We start from the raw sequence: 20,410 nt of genomic DNA on the forward strand, positions 1-20,410 counted from the left end.
GAAAAAAGAAACATAAAAATACCTGTAAAGAAGAAAGTTTTTTTTAAAAAGTTTAAAAACTCCGATCGATGGCGGTGTAGATAGTGCAAGCGACGGTGAAGGTCGGGGAAATATGAGAAAGGAATGTCGAGAAAGAAATAAGAGGAAAACGATGAGTTTGTTTGGTTTCATAAAAACTCTCGAAAAATATGTAATTTAAAATTTTTAAAATATAATTAATATATTTTTTATTTCAAAATCAAATCTCATAACTTAAAAAATGATTTTTATATTTTATACTCGTAATTTTTTGTAGTGCTATTGATGATGTATGTGCTAACAGCAAGAAAATAGTTTGGATGCATGAAATTAGGAGGCTGCTACCTGATCCCTGTCGAGTAGGTTTACTTAGGCACACCATTTTTTTACCGAAAGTGATGCAACTAATCATTTTTTTGTGTGAAAAAATATATATTTTTTTACCATTTCTCCAAAAGTTGCTAAAGTCAGTATTCGTACGTTGTGCAATTCTCATTTATGATATTTTAAATAAATAAATAATATTTCATTTAATAGAATTTTAATTACATACAATTTAATATGTTATTTATTATTTATCTTATAATATTACTTATTTTAAATTTATGTGTCGAGTAAAAAAATATAATATAAACGAATTCTTATACATAAAAAATTTAAAATGCAAATTGAATCAAATTGGGTGATCAAAATGTAACAAAAACTTAAGTTTAGTGATGATTTTGAAGGAAAAAAAAGTTAGGTAATCAAATACAACCACATAAATAGTGGAATGACTAAATATGTAATTACCCACGTATTTTTTGATATAGTTAACAGTTTGATACAAATGAGGTAACGATTTATACTTTAAGGGGTAACTCGATAAATACGTATAGTTTAAGGGGCAATGGTGCATTTAAGCATATATATATATATATATATAAAGAAAGTAAGAAGAATGAAGATGATAAAATAGCAAAAAAGGCATATTCTTCAAATTCAAATGAAAAAGCTTTCAATTTAAAGCACATCTTTGCATGTGGGTCCTCTCCCTGATTTAATATTTCATTATAATTTGAGACAACCCATAGAAACAATGTATTTGATTCTGCGGGTTTAAAATGTGATTTCGACAAAATTATTTTTAAAAAATAAAAGGTATCCAGCACAAGTGACAAAAGGGGGGGGGGGGGATAGTGCAAACGAGAATCGAAATGGAGTATTCTAATTGACAAGGTATCTTCTTGCTTCAATCTGTAAACTAACATCAGATTCTTTCACTTCCTTAATTCCCCAGAAAATAATAAGGTTGGATTATTGTGCTGTGTTTTGTCTGATTTTAAAGGCTACATACATCTTCTTCAACTTCCTCTATTATTTTCTTTATTTTTAAATATTTTCCCTTTTTCATTTATTTGGTAAGGATTTAAGGATCAATGAACCTGAATTTTTTCCTTTTTTATAACATTTCATTCATCGCTTAAATAATTTGCGTGGTGACTCATATGCTCTAAGTTCCTTCCCCAAAGCAAACCCAAATTTTTATTAAATATAATATTTAATAAAATTTTAATTTTATATAATATAAAAGATAATCGGATCTTACCTCTCTCCCTGTGTATATGGCTCATTTTTTAAATATCACCGCCCCGAGAAACCTTATGGGTGAGTGGAGCTTAAGATACTTCCTCGCAAACCCTTGTTTCTTTACGTACACACATACAAGCATGCACGTATCCTTTACCTGTACTCGAAATTAGCATGTTTGCCGAACAAGTTTTATCATTCCTTCCATTCATAAACAACCAGCATGTAATTCTAATTCGACAAGGATCCAAAAGCAGCGAAGAAGTGGAACTAAGTTTTGGAAATTTATGGTGTCTATAACTTTGAAATTTTCCTTTAATGGGATAAAAACTTTGTAGTTTAAAACAGAGAAAAGAGCTGATGGTAAACCCATACTAGTCATAATGAGTCCTCTTACGAACTTCTACTTTCTTCTGTTCTTTTGCTGCAAGAACAAATAGAATTAAAATCAGCTTCAATGGAAATTGTAAACATGTATACGCAAGGTATATTCTTAAGTTTTTGTTTTATTCTCCCCCATGCCTCCACCCAAAAAAAAAAACTGATTCTTATTCTTTACGTTAATCAGGCTCAAGTTTCAGCCACGAATATACGTCTTACATTCATGTTCAATTTAAAGAAAAAATGTATTTGAAGGGTCATATTCGAATATGCATCAGACATGAGCGTCTGACACATGTACTTTGAAAAAATAAAGAGTTAGAGCAAAATAGCTTTCTTTAGATCAGAATATTTAGAAATTAACCAGTAAGGAAAGATGAAACGGAGGAGCATAAGGCATGCATTTTAATATAAAACCATACCAGCCTTTTCTTCTTCTCTCTTCTTAGCAGCCTCTGCCCTTTGTTACCTAATCATGGCTAAGTGCTCTGCAATAGTAAATAATTCCAAATCAATAAAATAATATACAGCCAACGGTGAAACATAATAGAGAATACATATGAAACAAAACCAGCAAAGATGGAGAAAAAGGAAAGATGTCTGCTATCAGCCAAGTGCATAGCAGAGTGCTCATTGCACATTAAGGCGATACCTTGAGATTATTCTAATAAACTCATGCGGAATGGAAGAAACCAACTCAGTTGTACCATACATAAAAAAACCATAAACAAAAGCAGTTCTGAGACCTAACAGACAAGGTACTTTCAATCATCAATTTTCTGATTCGATGCAATTTTCCATCATCATTAAAAAATACAGTAGTCTATATCAGAATAAAACACTTGTGGAAGAAAGAAACCAGTTCAAAGAACAAAAAACGAGGAAAAGATCCTATGTGTACAGCCTCTTAGACACACCTCATGTTACACATGCATCGTATCCTCTGCAATTAAATAACCGTCTTTCGGCAACTCCGTAACCATTTAGGTCCACAGAAAATGAGCTTCAACCAATGTTTACACAAATCACATCATCGTTTGCATCACTTGTAGGGAGAGTTGTTTTATGCACAGCATACATTACTACTCCCTATAATGACTCAAAAAGGAGATGAGTTAATATCATTATTTTCATCTCCCTTCTTTAGCACAGAGTCAATGAACATACTTTCAACCCTCGTTATACGTGTTCAATTAATAAAAATAAACCCAAAAAAAAGTGCCATGGAGAGGTTAGAAATAGCCATGTTGAATATTATGATATTTGCCAGGGCTATTAGAAGTCCTTGGGAACTTAGTAAACACTAATTTAGTTTTCACAACCATATAAATTTGATTAAGGGAGATAAGTATTGTGAATCATATAGTTGTCCACTAGTTACCTAAATCTTTTCTTGATCGCTCAGTTTTCCCTTGTTCCTGCAGCTTCATATATCGTTCATGTGCTTTTTCCTTTTATATCTCCTCTCTGCAGTAAAAAAATAATAATAATAAGTGCACAATCTGAGCTCGTCTAAAGGAAATGAACAGTTAAAATATAGAAAATCACTCACCATTCCTAACAATTTTTTTATAATAAGTAGGAAATATAGCTTCAAAAGATGAAGATTCAAGACCACCATAATTTGAAGCACATAACTGACAACATTTTCAATGAAAGTAAGGCTTCTAGCTCATTAAATCCAAAATGACAAGGCAAAGCATTTTATCATATCCTGCCCAATTCCAATTAGTATTGTAGTCTATAAATATTCCGTCTCAAAGGAAGTTGAGATTTGTAAAGTTAAAAATTAAACACAACGAGATAGTCATCCAGAACAAAAAGTTACCAAGGAACTAATGTTGATTATTTAGTTAAAAAGCTGAGGCTATAGTCTCAGATTAAACACATCAAGACACTTTTACACTGTTGATTACAATTCAACAAGTTTATATAGAAGCTATTGTCTGCAGAAACACCAGGAAGTTATAGGTGCATGGTACAAAATTTCAAATTTGAGCAACAAATATTTATCCACATAATTAGTGAAGTTACTGAATACTGAGAAGGATTTAGGCATGTAGCATATCCTCAGAGTGGTAGAAGTTACTTTCTCTTTCCGAGAAAGAACCAAATTCAATGCCCTAAAGCTTATTACCTTTTCACAAAAATTCAAAGTTATCACAAAAACTCAACTAAGCAAAGCACCTCTTAGTTGTATTTGTAGGAATTATAGAGATGATTTGTTACCATTCCTATAGAGATATGATTTGTTACCATTTATATAGAGATATGATTTTGTAAATAGATTTCTACAATCCCTTATTTTAAGGGATCATATCCTAAGATTATTATTTTTCCTTTCTTAGAGTTTCCTACTTTAGAGAGATATTTTGTATATAAATATGTAATCTGTCATATTGAAAATAATAAGAAATTACAGAGAATTACTCTAATTTCTACATGGTATCAACTTAGGTTACGATTTCTTTCCAACCTAGATGATGTCCACAACTTCTTCTCCTACTCTGGAGATCACTTCAAATCCAAAAAAAAATTTCTGGTTCTGCTGCTCAATCAGAAGGTAATCTGGTCATGAAAGAACCAGAAGGTAAACCTCATGCTACATTTTTTTCTCCTCCCAGTAGTCCCCTAATTGGATCCTCGATCTGGTGCTACGGATCATATGACTGGTAATAAGGATTTGTTTTGTAATTTTTTTCCAAACTTTGGTAAAGCTGTCAAAACGGCAGATGGTTCTTTGTGCAAAATAGAAGGACACGACACTGTTATTCTCAATAACCAGATTGTACTCAAAAATGTCCTCTTCGTACCAAATCTGGCTTGCAATCTCGTTTCCGTTAGTAAACTTTCCACCGACTTGCACTACTCTGCAATTTTTAATGATATTGATTGTACTTTGCAGGCACTGAACTCGAAGAAGATGATTGGTAAGGCCATCTTGCAGAATGGTCTCTACATTCTTCCTGCCTCTTCTAAAATTGAAATATCAAAATCTTTCACTGTTTTAGAAAAAGTTGATAATGTTATGTTATGGCACTATCGTTTAGGTCATCCTAGTTTTCACTATCTTGCAAAAGTTTTTCTGCTCTATTCATTCATAAAAGGCCAAATTCTTTTTCTTGAAAAGTTTGTTCTCTTGCCAAACATACTAAATCAACTTATTATCCTTCTACATATAAGCCTTCTCACCCTTTTTCTTTGATCCACAGTGATATTTGGGGTCTTTCTCGGGTGAAGAATACTGATAATTGTAAGTGGTTTATCACTTTCATTGATGATCACAATAGGATAACTTGGACTTATTTGCTAAAAGATAAATCTGAAACTGCAGGTGTTTTTACCCAATTTTATAACATGGTTCTCACTCAATTTGGGTCTAAAATTCAGCTCTTTAAATCTGATAATGGCAGTGAATTTTTTGCTAAGTCTTTGGGTACGTTTTTCAGGGAAAATGGCATAGTTCAGATTAGTTCTTGTGTTGACACCCCACAACAAAACGGTATTGCCGAAAGAAAAAATAGACACCTCCTTGAAGTTACTCGTTCTCTTCTATTTACCACTAATGTTCCAAAATATTTGTGGGGGAAGCCTTATTAACTGTCACATATTTAATCAATCGAATGCCTAGTAAGGTTTTACAATTTCAAACATCTCAATCTATATTTTTGCAATACTTTCCCCATTTTAAACCTATCTCCTCCATTCTTCCACTTAAAATATTTAGTTGTACTGTTTTTATCCAAAACATTGCTCCTAATAAGTCCAAGTTAGATCCTAAATCATTAAAATGTGTACTGGTTGGGTATTCTTCACTTAAGAAGGGTTATAAATGTTATCATCCTCCTTCAAAACGATTTTTACCACTATGGATATAACATTTTATGAGCAGGATCCCTATTTCACTCAAGTTGAAATTCAGAGGAGACATGGAAGGATTTTCAGCCACATCAGGTATCTCCTCCTACTCTTCATTCTCAACCTTCAGAATTGCCACCAATTTTGTCCTTACCTACAGATTTATCACCTGTAACTACTCTCATTGATCCACCGGTAGTACCTATCACTACTTCACCCATACCCACTTTAAATATCCTTCCTGAAAATACACCTACTCCCATTCAAAATATTCCACAAACAACACTAATCAAACAACTCCGTTTCTATACAAGGAAAAGAAAACATATTCCTGAGGCTGTTTTGCAATCTGATGCTTGCCGAGAATTGGATTTGGGTCCAGCTGCCGAAATAGAAGAAGAAATCAGTAAGTCCACTTCCCTTACTCTAGATGACTTCCCTATTGCTATTAGAAAAGGGGTTAGACAGTACACCAAGCATCCTATTGAAAAATTTGCTGGTTATAATTCATTGATGCCGTCTTTTCAAGCATTTACAACAAACTTGGATAAAGAACAGGTTCCCACAAGCATAGTTGAAGCTCTAAAGGATTCAAAATGGAGAAGGGTTATTGAAGAGGAAATTTGTGCACTGGAGAAAAATGCTACTTGGACTGTTACGGACCTTCCTCAAGGAAAAAAGGTTGTTGGCTGTAAATGGATCTTTACTGTAAAGTATAACTCAAATGGTAGCATCTAACGATACAAAGCGAGACTAGTGGCCAGAGGCTTTACATAAACTCAAATGCTACTTGGACTTTTGCACCTGTGGCAAAGCTGAATACTGTTCGAGTACTCCTAAGTTTGGTTGTAAATTGCGATTGGAAATTACACCAACTTGATGTAAAAAACGCTTTTCTTAATGGCAAGCTAGAAGAATAAGTCTATATGAAGTTGCCACCTGGCTTAAAGTCTGTTGAAGGAAGTAACAAGGTGTGCAAGCTCAACAAGTCTCTATACGGGTTAAAACAATCACCCAGAGCTTGGTTCGAGAGGTTCACTAAAGTCATCCTAAAAAACGGCTACAAGCAATCCCTCGCCGATCACACTCTTTTCATCAAGATAACTTCTACAAATAAGAAAACTATCTTTATTGTGTACGTGGACGACATAATTCTTACCGGAGATGATGAAGAAGAGATTTGCAATTTGGAGAAGTTGTTAAATAAGGAATTCGAAACCAAGGACTTGGAAAAGCTAAGGTATTTCCTAGGAATGGAGGTGGCAAGGTCAAAAGAAGGACTTGTGATCGACCAAAGAAAATATGTACTTGATTTACTCAAAGAAACTGGTTTTCTTGGTTGTAAGTCGATTGATACACCAATGGAGGCAAACTTGAAATTTAACAAAGAAGATGGGTCCTTGGTAGACAAAGAGAAATTTCAAAGATTAGTTGGGAAACTAATTTATTTATCCTTGACAAGGCCAGATATAGTATTTCTTGTAAATGTGATAAGTCAACACATGACTAATCCTACTGAAGAGCATATGGCAGCAGCAAATAGAATTCTCAAGTACTTGAAGAAAACTCCAAGACACGATTTAATGTTTAAGAAGACACAAGACAGAACTGTTAAGATCTTTACAGATTCTAATTGGGCCGGAGACCTTACTGAAAGGAGATCCACTAGTGGCTACTGCACCTTTGTTTGGGGAAACCTTACAACTTGGAGAAGTAAGAAACAATCTGTCGTTTCAAGAAGTAGTGATGAAGCTGAATTTAGAGCACTAGCATTGAGAATATGCGAAGGAATTTGGCTACTTAAACTACTGAAAGAACTTGTCACTAATCAAGAGGATCACTTTGAAGTTTTGTGTGATAATCAAACTGCTATTCAAATTGCCAAGAACCCAGTTCAACATGATCGGACAAAGCATGTTGAGATTGATAGGCATTTTATTGCTGATCAAGTTAACAAAAAGACAGCCACACTTTCATACATTCCTTCAGAAGAACAAGTTACAGACATTCTTACTAAGGTTTTGCCAAAGCCTGTTTTCAATAAATTCCTATTCAATATACAATGTATATTCTCCAGCTTGAGGGGGTGTAGGAATTATAGAGATGATTTGTTACCATTCCTATAGAGATATGATTTGTTACCATTCCTATAGAGATATGACTTGTTACCATTCATATAGAGATATGATTTTGTAAATAGATTTCTACAATCCCTTATTTTAAGGGATCATATCCTAGGATTATTATTTTTCCTTTCTTAGAGTTTCCTACTTTAGAAAGATATTTTGTATATAAATATGTAATCTGTCATATTGAAAAGAATAAGAAATTACAGAGAATTACTCTGATTTCTACAGAATTAATTCTAGATTGAACAAAAGATGAAAGAGTTACAGTGCTTCGCCAAACTAAAACTGGAACAAAGAGAAATGTTAAAATATAAATGGAACATGAGAAAATATATTTAAGCAAAAAACAATTGCCGAGATGCAAATGATAAAGCAGTGATCAGTGAGATTTGAGGAACAAAGAGAATTACAAACCTTTCACGTCTTGATAGTTCAGTTGTGTTCCCCATCTGGAAGATAAAATCTCAGTACTCAATTCAGTTATAAGTCACACATCAATTTATGAGTAATATAGACTTTATGCAGCAGAGGAGTTTTTATACAACTTACATCAATATCTTTAGCTTTGACATTCTTTTGTTTAGCTAAATTTGGATTCTGAATCTCAATAAGCCCTTGGGGCCCTTTCCGTTTCTGCCATTGTAACACTAATAATGTTAAGTATAGAAGGCACTTAATGCAAATGGAACCGATGCTGCTATAATTAGATGAAAAAGTACACAAAATAATGACCTCGGCTCCTCTTCTATTTCCTCTTCAGACTCTTCTCGTTCTTCTTCTTCCTCCTCTTCAGCTTCTTCCTAGAATGAAAGATGCCATCTTATTCAACAAGTGAATGAAAATACAAAAAATGCACTCAATCACATCTATAAGGGAAGGGAGAGTAGCATAGCATACCATAGCAAAGAAGACATTTACTAAATAAAATAGTTTTTCCAATTTAACATTTAATGCAGCTGATTATGAAGAATAGAAGAGAGAGAGAAAATCGTCAAACCTAACTGATAATCTATTGCAATCAAACATTATCCATTTCTTTTCTATATGCCAAATTCAAAATCTCTTATCAACACAAGCTTTTTGTTACAGTAAAAGCTTAAAGATGATGTAGGAACCTGATTTAAATCAACCCAAACAACCAAAATCCATGAAAATTACAGCATTCAAGTTGTCATTCATCCTACATGAGAGAAGGAAAGACAAGTAACTTGCCAGATTCAAAGAAAGCATCAATTTTGGGTTGTCAGAAGTAATGTAAGAAGTCTCTCTTCTTCACAAGAGCTGATATCAAGATTAAAAATATACCTCTTTTCAAGCAACACATAGCAAAAATACATGATAACAACGAATAAGTTACCATAAACTATTAATGATTAAAAACTAGTTCCTCCATACATATCATTCAAATTTTAGCGAATCAATTGTGTTAAAATATAACATAAAAATCTCACCTTCCTAAAAGTACGGGGCCTAGCTGAGCTACCGGCACCTACCATTAAAACATTAAAAGAAGAAAACAGTGAGATCAATATTAAAACTTTTAACCACACAGAAAAGCACAACAATTTTGATCATATTTAGTATTCAAAACTCCAACTTTTAGCTGAACAGATTGAAAGAGAAAAAGAAAATATATGAACAAACAAATATTTCGAATCTAAGATTCATGCATTTAATGAACAATCACTTCCATGTTTATTTGAAGCTAAAACTTAGGTTTACAATTATACAGCTCTCCATTTTCTCCATGCAGCTTCTAAATTTAAAAGGATTGAATTAACCGAAAAAAAAAAACACTGCGCTAGAGATACCGACGCGGAAAAGATTGGTGTAGAACTGATACTAGGAAAGCTTACACAAATACGTAGAATTCCATGCATGCAAATTTTTGTTAAAAAAGAAGAAGAAGAAGAAGATAAATACGCTAACATTAGAGAGAGACAGAGAGAGAATGCTTATACAGAACTCTTCCAGAGTTTGAGAAATGGCGGTGGCCGGTGAGCTTGCCCTTGAATTTTCCTCTTCCCATTTTTTCTTTTTCCTGCGTCTCCGATTACAAACAGAATAGAAGGAAGGAAGGAGGAGCACAAGGAGAGCGTCCGCGACCCAGGGAGCGGATTTATTATTTTATATTATAATTACATTTAAATAAACGGTAAGAAAAAAAATTAACTGACCATTATTCCCATATGTAATGGGGTAAGGAGGAGATAAGATAGTAGATATGCTCAACACCAGATTGAGAGTAGCAGACCTCCGAATTATAAAAATATCCTCCATAAAACTCGATCCCACGACCCGATTAAGAACCTTGTGCTCTACCAACTGAGCTGGATGGTCATTTCAAAATAACGTAAGACCCAACTTCAAAATTATTTAATCATTTACGTCGAATTCTAAAAAAAACGATCCGCAATAAAATTTAATTTTAATTTGATTTAAATTTTAGAATATTTTATTAATTTTAAATTTACAAAAAAAAATATTAAAAATCTGACTAGAGACCATATTTAATATAATTTTCATTTCATGTAAATCAGGTGTACACAATAAAGATTTATTAGAAATTTGGCTGATTCGACCAACTAGGTGGCAGGTGGTTCAAACTGGGATGGGGTCAGGTTATTTTAAATTTTGACTATATTCAATTTAGGTTATATTTAATTTGAATACGATATATTTTGAATTCAGTTCGGTTTTATAAAATGTCAAGTCGAATCGAGTATCAGAGCGTTAGAATTTTGAGTTGGGTCAGTATCAAATTGATCAATTTTCAATTGAGGTCAATATCATATCGATCAATTTTACGTTTGATCAACATCGAGTCGATCAATTTTTGGATCGTATCAATATTAAATCAATCGATTTTCGAGTCAAGTTAATATCAGGTGGGCCAATTTTTTATTCAGATTAATTTTGAGAGTCAATTCGGTTTGAACGAGTGTGAATCCAACTAAGTTTAAAAAAGAATAATACAAAACGTGGTGATTAAGTAGTAGTATAACAATTTATATGTTATAATCAATACTAAAATCTAAAAAGAAATCGCATCTCAATCCATACCTATAAATATGTATCTACAATTTATATGTTTATGTGAGTGTGCTTTGTGTGATATATTTAATTTTTTATTTTGTACTTCTTATATTCTTTTATATTTTACTGTTGACATAGTAAAATTTATCTAATATACTTGTATTTTTTTATAAAAAATCTCTAATTGCATCCTTCTCACCCCCAATCCCATGAAATATGACAAGAATCAATTTTACCGACTGAATGCAACGATACAATCTATTTATGAATTTTAATGTTGGTTCTGAGAAAGAGAAAAAAAAGTGACTGAAGAGGTGGTGATAATGGAATTAAAGATACTGATTAGGGTTTTATAGTGTTATAATTAAAATATTAAAACTGTTTTTTTATCTTTTTTTAAGAATTCTTATTTAAGAGAGGAAGAAAGAAAACTTTACTGTATTGAATCTACAACTTAGAGAGAGAGAGAGAACTGTGTCGATTGGTGCTCTAAAGATTATTGGCGATATTTTATCTGTTACTTTGTTATTTATAGCAAAACTAGTTGTAAGAAAAGGATATTAATCGTGCCTTTTTAGGAATATGAAAACCATTGAGCAGAGTATGTCAAGATCTTCGAATGTATAGCCACTGAAAGAATAAAGATCATTCGATAAAATGTATTAATTTTTAGAATTAAAATTATTATTATATTCTGTTATATTATTATTTACGTGTTGTTCACAATTAAACTTAAAAATAAAGTATTAAAATAAAAAAATAAAATTTAGAAAAGTAGATGACCGAAAAAAAAATACCAAAATACATAGACTACCAAATAGATGATTTATCCATATATTTATTGATAATACAATAATACTACCTTTATAGTTTTTAATTTTTAGAAAATAATTTCTCCTCAATTGGTGTGTCTTAATTTTACATATTCAAAGGTTTCTTTCTCACGGATAACGTGTTTACTTGAATAATAGTAAAAAAAACATAATTTATTTTTAAAAAATTTAAAAATCGATTATAAATGTCATTTTCGTTTTTATAACGTGGGAATATAATACTGACACGGCTTAGCATTTTGCTTTGAGATTGACTGTATTTGTTCTTATTGTATTTTCAACAAAGTAATCAGAATGTTTGGCTCTGTACACTACTGAAAGTTTGGCCGCCCCATATGGAAGACTAAAACACTCTTTAGTTTTGATTTTTTTTTCAAATAATCCCAAAAATTATATGTACTTTTAGTTAATAAATTAATAAATTTATTTTTATGACCCTCCTAAAAGTTTATAATTCAATCTCACTCCAATACCATAAAAACACAATATGACAAATTATAAAGAAATGAAATGGTTAAATTTGATAGCATGAATTAAACTTACAATTTACGCGTAAAACAAAGTATTGAATCGAAAATTTAAAAATTTAAAGCTAAAAATGACAAAATGGAAATTGAATTGAAGGACTTGCTCTCATAATTTTTTCATACTCCTTTTCCTTTTTCAACAAGTAATAAATAAAAATTTTAGAATTTTATTTCTTTTGAAATTTTCTCCATTCAAGGGACCAAAATAGTTTTAACGTGTGGTGAAGGAACTGAACGGCTCCTCTTACCAATCTTCTTCTTTAAAACTCGGGTCTCTCCCTCTTTTCTTTTTTGCGTCTCCATCTTTGGCTCTCTTTGCAAACTCTCAATTCATTGAAGAATAAAAAAAATTTGTTAAAAAAGGAGAAGAAAAGGGTATTTTTTTTAGAATTAAAAACCATGGAGAATGGAACAGTGAACCATGAAATGGAAACAGCTTCAACAGTCACAATCAAAGGCATACTCAGTCTGTTAATGCAAAACGTTGATGGGAACAATTGCCAGAGGTTGAGTTCTCTGGGTATGGGTGACCCAACTGTTTATTCTTGCTTTCATACAACTCATGTTGCTGGATAAGCTGTTGTTGAAGCTCTGCAATCTGATAAGTTCAATGGCTATTCACCCACTGTTAGCCTTCCCCAAACCAGAAGGTTAATCTTTGGTTAATGATTTCCAAACCCTAATTGCATGGTTTTTATGCTGTGTTTGATGCATGAATTCGAGAGTTTCTTCAGTTTTTTTTTTGTGGTTTATTCAAATTTTAGAACCAATTTATTCTCTTTCATCAGATTGTGTTGAATATTTAACTTGACAAAGATAAGTTTTCATTGGTTACTCAATATAATTATATAAAATCTGAATGTGTAAGTTCTTTGGTCAATTCCCTTGTATTTTCCTGGGTTTTCTAAAGAATTATGCATTAAAAAGCAAGAAAGAAAATTTATTGAATATATTACTTTAACTCAAGTGTAAGTGTATGGTACAAGTTTGTTGAATTTTTAAAATTTTCTTCTGTATTCGTAGGTTCTTCAAATACTATAATGAATAGTGGGATCAACATAGATTTTTCCTGCTCATTTTGTTTTTCATGTTTTTTCATATTTTAACAGGGCAATTGCAGAATATCTATCATGTGATCTTCCCTACAATCAGCTGATGATGTTTTCATCACATCCGGTTGCACACAATCGATTGATGTTGCGGCGTTGGCGATGCTTGCTCGACCGGGCGCAAACATCTTGATTCCAAGGCCAGGCTTCCCAATCTATGAACTCTGTGCTACCTTTAGACGTATCGAAATTCGGTATTTCGATCTCCCCGAGAAAGGCTGGGAAGTTGATCTTGATTTGGTTGAAGCACTAGCAGATCAGAATACGGTCAGTATCGTAATCATAAACCCCGGAAATCCTTTTGGCAACGTTTACTCCTATCAACACTTGGAAAAGGTTGGTATGCATCAGGAGAATGAAACTTTTTGTATGACGACATCCGCATCATGCGCCAAGACAGTGAGATGCAGTGGTTTACTGGGAAACTTGGAGTAATCTAATTGTTTGTTTAATGTAATCAGATAGCAGAAACTACAGAGAAGCTTAAGATTCCTGTTATTGCTGATGAAGTCTATGGGCACCTTGTTTTTGGTCACAACCAATTTGTACCAATGGGAGTCTTCGGATCAATAGTTCCGGTCCTAAATCTGGGATCTCTATCGAAGAGATGGATCGTGCCTGGATGGCGACTCGGTTTGTTCTTCATAAATGACCCCTCTGGCATGTTTAAGAATCCTAAGGTCATTTTCTTTGTCTTGCATATCAGTATTCTCAATGTCATACAATAATAAACCTTATACTGCATCTAGTGTTTGTAGTACTTGTCTATTTCAAGTTTCAACAAGAACGATGCACATGAAGTTTCCAAACATGATCTGTTTATTATGATATTTATTCGATCTCTTTGTCACTCTTGTTTCTCGTCAGATTATCGAGCGTATCAAGAAGTATTTCGATATTTTAGGAGGACCTGCAACTTTTATTCAGGTATGTATACATGGTATGGATTTGTATATGCACTAACCAAATGTGATCATCCTATTGTTATTCAAAGTATAGGTACTAGTCTTTATGCCATTACCTTAGGTATTCACTGTGTTTTTCTCATGGCTTTCTGATGGGTGCCGTAAGCGACAGTTCCGCGTATCATCGAGCAAACTGACGAGGGTTTCTTCAAGAAAACCTGTGTTTTAAAAGGCGTGAGGCGCTCCAAGACGATTAGCTACCCGAGAGCCTCAATTTTTTGAGGCGCTTTGAGACGAGAGATTCACGTACGCGAGGCGCTTAATTTTACAAAATATTTGTAAATATTTTATAACCATATCTCAAACACAAAACAACTTAATAAGCAAAAACACCAAGTAGCATAGGTATACTATATTTCCTCCCCGGATCAATTGCATCATCAGCGGAACCGGTAGCATCGTCGGTGGCCATTTTAGAAAAACAATCTAACTATCTAAATAAACATAGCAGCAATCTATAAAAACATAAAATACAATACATAGCAAAAAATACATAACAACAAAATGTATCAAAACAGAAAACTAACAAATTATATATTTATAAACAGAATTTATATGAAGTGTATGAAGTAAAAACAGATTAGAAATAGACTGAAAACAGAAACTAACACGTTATATATCTACAAACTAACAGATTAGCATATAAACAGTAAGCTTTTTTTTTTTGGAAAGCATAAAAACAGATTATAACTACAAATTAGCAATAAAACAGTAAACTAACATATTATAACTAACATATTAAAAACAGAAACTATAAACAGAATCTATAAATTAAACAGAATGCATATTGAGCAGGATATCTATAAACAAATTACATATTTACATTGTGCTTAAAAGCCTAAAATGAGTAAATTCTATATTTCTATGAACAGATTATCTAAGCAAATACCTTAATGGCGAAAACCTTAATGATTATATATCTAAATTCTAAACAGATTACCTAACAAGAAAACATATTATAGATAACAATTAAACAGATTACCTTAACAAAATAACAAGTAAGCAGATCACCTTAACAATGAAGTGGATTAATATCTACAGCTGTGATAACCGATAAAGAAAGCTTGTGTCTTCCAATATATAAACAATTAAACAAATTACATTGAAGATGAAGCAATTAAACAAATTACAGTGAAGTAAATTAACCATGTAGGAGTGGAGGGGAAAAGAAAAGCAGATTGTACATACACTACAGTGATACAAATTTTAAAATTAAGACTTACCTTAATGGAGAAAATCGAGAAAGGAGATAGGAGAAACTGAGAAAGGAGTCTGCTTTCAACTTCAACGTAGAACAATCGCTGAATTAAGCATGAATGGAGGAGGGAGAGAAAATTTTAGGAGGGAAAAGAAGCTCCAGGGTATGCATCGGAGAAACTAGAGAGCTTGGATCATGATTTATAGACATACAGTAATTAAAAAATTGGACGTTAGAAGGTCAAGAGACAGTTCAAAGTTCCAGGAATACATTAATGTAAGTAATTGGAATTTAAAAGGTCTGACTGTTGGAAGATTAAAAGGTCTGACTGTTGGAAGAAAATCGAGCCCAGACCCAAAATTTAAAAATGAGTCATTGTACGTGAATCGCTAAAAGCATCGCCTCGTCGCCTCTCGCCGCCTCCGACGACTGAATCGCCGCCTCTTGTACTCGCCGTCGCTTTAGTGGTCGGAGGCTTTTTTCTAAACGCCTCGCCTAGCGCCTCAGGCGCGCTTTTTAAAACACAGAAGAAAACCATAAAGGGATAGTCTAAATGTACCAAGTGTTTTAATAAACATACCAATTCTTTTAATAAAATAATAAAAAAAGGAATGCTTTGTCAGCATTTGGACAGCAACCCACCTTTTTCTATGTTTCACGTGCGCTGAACTCAACGTACCCAACCGCCTCCCATTCATTCCAACCGGATCTTGCACAGTATATATTTTCATAAATTAAATATTATAAAACATTATTACAGATAATTTTTAGCTCTATTTTTTATTCATTATATCGGATTTTAATCTTTAATTCCAATTAAAGAAATCAATATTATTTATAACATTGATAATTTAAATTAGGATAAGTTGTACGTTGTATACCACTATATATTATTAAAGCGACATATTAAAATATATTATTAACTAAAATGTTCTTATTAAGTAAATAATAAATTATACGTGTAGTATTTACGCTATTATTTAATTATACATACATGTATAAAAAATAAATATTAAAACATTCATTGATAAATATCAAATTATTTTAAAAGTTTCGATGTTTGAATAGTTTTATATTTATATTGTAAATTATTTACGTAATTGCCCACGACTCCCTTGGTAGGTCGTAAGCAGACTTCTTTGTCGGCTACGATTTATCGAGCGATTGATATCAGCGGTCGGGATGGACATGGGTCGGATAGGGTGGTCCAACCAAACCTGAACTTTGTCCTTAAAAAATCTGACACGATCCGAACCCAATTTTTTTTTAAAAAAAGCCCGACCCGATAGTTTGAATTAAATTTGTCCAAATATGATTTGAATCAAACATCAATCTAGTTTTAATCTGGTAATTAAATTAAATCAATGAATATTTGATTTTTATTATTATATTTTTTTAGTAAAATGATAGTGAAATGATAGTAAAATGATAAACAAAGTCAGCAACAAAACGCCACGTGTAGTCTAGTAGGGCCTGGGAAAATAAAACTGAAAAAGGGTTAGTCCACTAATTGTTGTTTTCAACATGACTAAATTTTTTTTATTATTTTTTCGGTAGGTTTAGTAGTACCCAACCATAAACACACTGAAGCAGACATCGAATATTTGTTGGGAATTGATAAAGGAAATCCCTTGCATTACTTGTCCCCATAAGCCTCAGGGGTCAATGGCTGTCATGGTATCATAATTTGCAATCTCTGTTTGAAACTCCCAGGATTCATAGACATGTTCAAGCGAATTTTGTTCATGAATTCCACAGATTAAACTAAATGTTTCCGGTCTGAAAGATATCAGTGACGACATCGACTTCTGTTTCAGGCTGGCTAAAGAAGAATCTGGTATTATTCTTCCTGGTAAGAAACAAATCAAAAACATTTATGAACAACAATGTTATCAACAGCATAGTTCCTTCTATCTTTGCGACTTGCAAATGAAATCAGTGAGTCCGTCAGTGAATCCTGTTAGTAATCTGGAATGACGACAAGCAAAGTCGAAACCGGATTTCGCCTAGTAGGGTGATTCTGCAAAAATTTTGTGATGCAGGTACTGCAGTGGGGTTAAAGAATTGGGTTCGAATCACTTTTGCTGCAGATCCACACTTTGTGAAAGAAGCATTGGGGAGTTTAAAATATTTCTGCAAAAGGCACGGCAAGCTGATGCTTCAGCCATATTAGAAAAGTTGATGCTATTCAAACATGGCGTCAAGCCTCATACAGTATACCAGCAGCAACCCTTAATTGTTACTGCCACTTCCTAGATGCACGTTCATTTCTTGTGAACAACTACTTCAAACACATGTTAGATATGGTTTGGCATATGGAAAATGAAATGTTTATAGATGCCCATCGGCAACTATATGTAATAAAATTGTCCGACATGAATAATTTTCTTTTTAAGTTATAGTGATTTAATACAATTTAAGTTAAATTCTTTCAACGTCTCAACGATAAAAGAGTGTTGTTTGTCTTAGATTCAATGTGCTTGTGTTATCAATGACTAAAAAAATATTCTAAATAGATACTACATTGTATACTATTCAGAAAAAAATACAGCTTCAATTATAATATAAAATATAGATCAAATATATATAGATAAGGTCGAGTTTTTTTGGAAAATAATTTATTTAATTATTTATTTTGAGAATTTAGACTCGAATTAGATTGAGTTTTTTTAAGATATTATAAGATCAAGTTTTGAATTGTGTGAAATCTTCCTAAATTTAAATTTGATCATGTGACAGATGAAAGTGTAGAATACTCATATTAAATTGGGATTAATAAAAAAAAATAATCAGACCTATAATCTTCCTTAGAAAGAGGATAATTATCTCTAAAAATTGTGTACTAATCTAGAAGATTAAAACCATAAGATTCTAACATCAAATTTAAAATTGAATTTTAAAAATAATAAACCGTCACTAATCTAGAATATAAATTTTGAGCGATAAATTAATTATATTTGTATCGTACATTATTGTATTTATTGAAAGAAGAAACTGCCATTGTTATTTACTCGTAGTGTGTATCAGCCGGAGGTATTCAGTTGTTCTTCAAATTTACATGGATTTGCAAAGGGCCAATCCAGAAGAAGAGGATATTATGTTTTTGCATTTGGAAGAGGATGAGATCAGAGATGGAGCCGTAAACGGCAAAAGCTACCTACCTACCTGTCTAGGCCTGACCTCCAAAATTAAGTGTAGTTAATTGGCTGATTTTTTTTAATAGAATGTGATTGTTATACAATCGTTCAGGTTTATGAATGTTAAGAAAATCAATATTTTTTTAATTATTAAGATCATTTAATAGATTTAATTGACTGATTTTTTTAACAACAAATCATTTTACACATAATTAACAAATTGCATCAACCAAATGACACAAACCGCCTTTAGTGTTGCCGAGTTTAGAGAGATTAGGATGGGCAAAAAATTGGAGGACATGAGCATTTCGCATTTTGGTTTAATGGGTTAGAGGAAGCTACGAAAAGAAAGCTTACAAGTTACAAGTTCAAGCTGGGTACATCAGGTGAGCATGCAGGTTGATTTGATGTAATCTCAAAATCCTCAGATATGACGCGTCAATATCTCGTAACATCAAACGCCCCTCTTCCTGATTGGTGATCCATGGATGGGATTGCTTGACTTGATGCATGTATCTTCTTAATCATCATATTCCAATCTTAAAATATTACTTCTTTTTTAATTACAAGTACAGTTATTAAGTCGATGCCTCAGACCAACTGTTTGAGAATAGTTTAATAAATGGTTAAATAAATATCATAATTTTGTAAGTGAACATAAAAAAGGGGACACAATACGAACAAGAATCCTGTCCCTGTATGAAGTGTCTTCTAGCTGTAGTATCAAGTCTATTTCGAGAAATGATCACGTGCGTTGTCTTAATATACGATTAAAAAAAGTGTTATCGGTTTTGTTATTATTTAAACAACAAAACAGGTAAAAAAATTATCAGAAACATTATTATTTCTACCAGTTTTGTTATTATTGAACGTTTTTGTTATTGTTGAGCACTTTACAGGAAATGTTAAAAAACATTGATGTTTTTTTTCGGAAGACGGCTATCGGATAGAGCAAAATCGCAAATGATAATTTGAGAAAATAAAAATGAAGATAAAAGAGACACAAAATTTACGTGGAAAACCCCTAAATAATATAGGGTAAAAAACCACAGGCAACGGTAGAAGAATTTCACTATGATAAAATAGAAATTACAACTTTTCTCGATCTACCAAGGAGAAAACAATGATAATTCTCTCTTGATAAAAATGAGAAAACAACTCTAAAGAAACTCTCTAAATTCTCTCTAGTATTGGAAGAAAGCTAGAATGCTTTGGGATGTTTTTAAAGCTAGAATGCTTTGGGATGGTTTTGAAGCTAAATGAGCTAGGGTATTTATAGTTGAAGCTTAAGGACTAATTTGTAAATACCCTAAATTACAATGACTAATATTGAGTTTTACCATTGTTGAAATTTCCACAAATGTTGCACCTTTTTTACTATGCATCATTCGGTGCATTTGTTTTTTTTCAACTTTCAACTTGCACCTTTCGGTGCATTGAAAATCCAATTTTCAACAATCTCCTACTTGAAGATTTGATTGGAACAATCATATTTTCACACCATTCTTTCTACCTTATACCTTCATGTTGTTTACGTCTCTGACAGGCCACAAGAGGATTGACACCAGGTAAATTTATTAGCATTGATTGCATTCGTCATGAAATCTGCTATGTTGTCTTTGGTATGGATCTTCTGCATATCTAGCGTTT

The 20,410-nt window shown here is 32.5% G+C and overlaps 2 pseudogenes; one reads left to right on the forward strand and one right to left on the reverse strand.

The window, feature by feature from the left end:
* Nucleotides 1-1,961: 1,961 nt before the first annotated feature.
* Nucleotides 1,962-9,451, reverse strand: LOC120161420 (annotated as a pseudogene).
* Nucleotides 9,452-12,656: 3,205 nt separating this feature from the next.
* Nucleotides 12,657-17,962, forward strand: LOC120161989 (annotated as a pseudogene).
* The last annotated feature ends 2,448 nt before the right edge of the window (nucleotides 17,963-20,410 follow it).

Source organism: Hibiscus syriacus, unplaced genomic scaffold (assembly GCF_006381635.1).
Source record: "Hibiscus syriacus cultivar Baekdansim isolate YM2019G1 unplaced genomic scaffold, ASM638163v2 tig00111402_pilon, whole genome shotgun sequence".
In the NCBI taxonomy this organism is placed as follows: Eukaryota; Viridiplantae; Streptophyta; class Magnoliopsida; order Malvales; family Malvaceae; genus Hibiscus; species Hibiscus syriacus.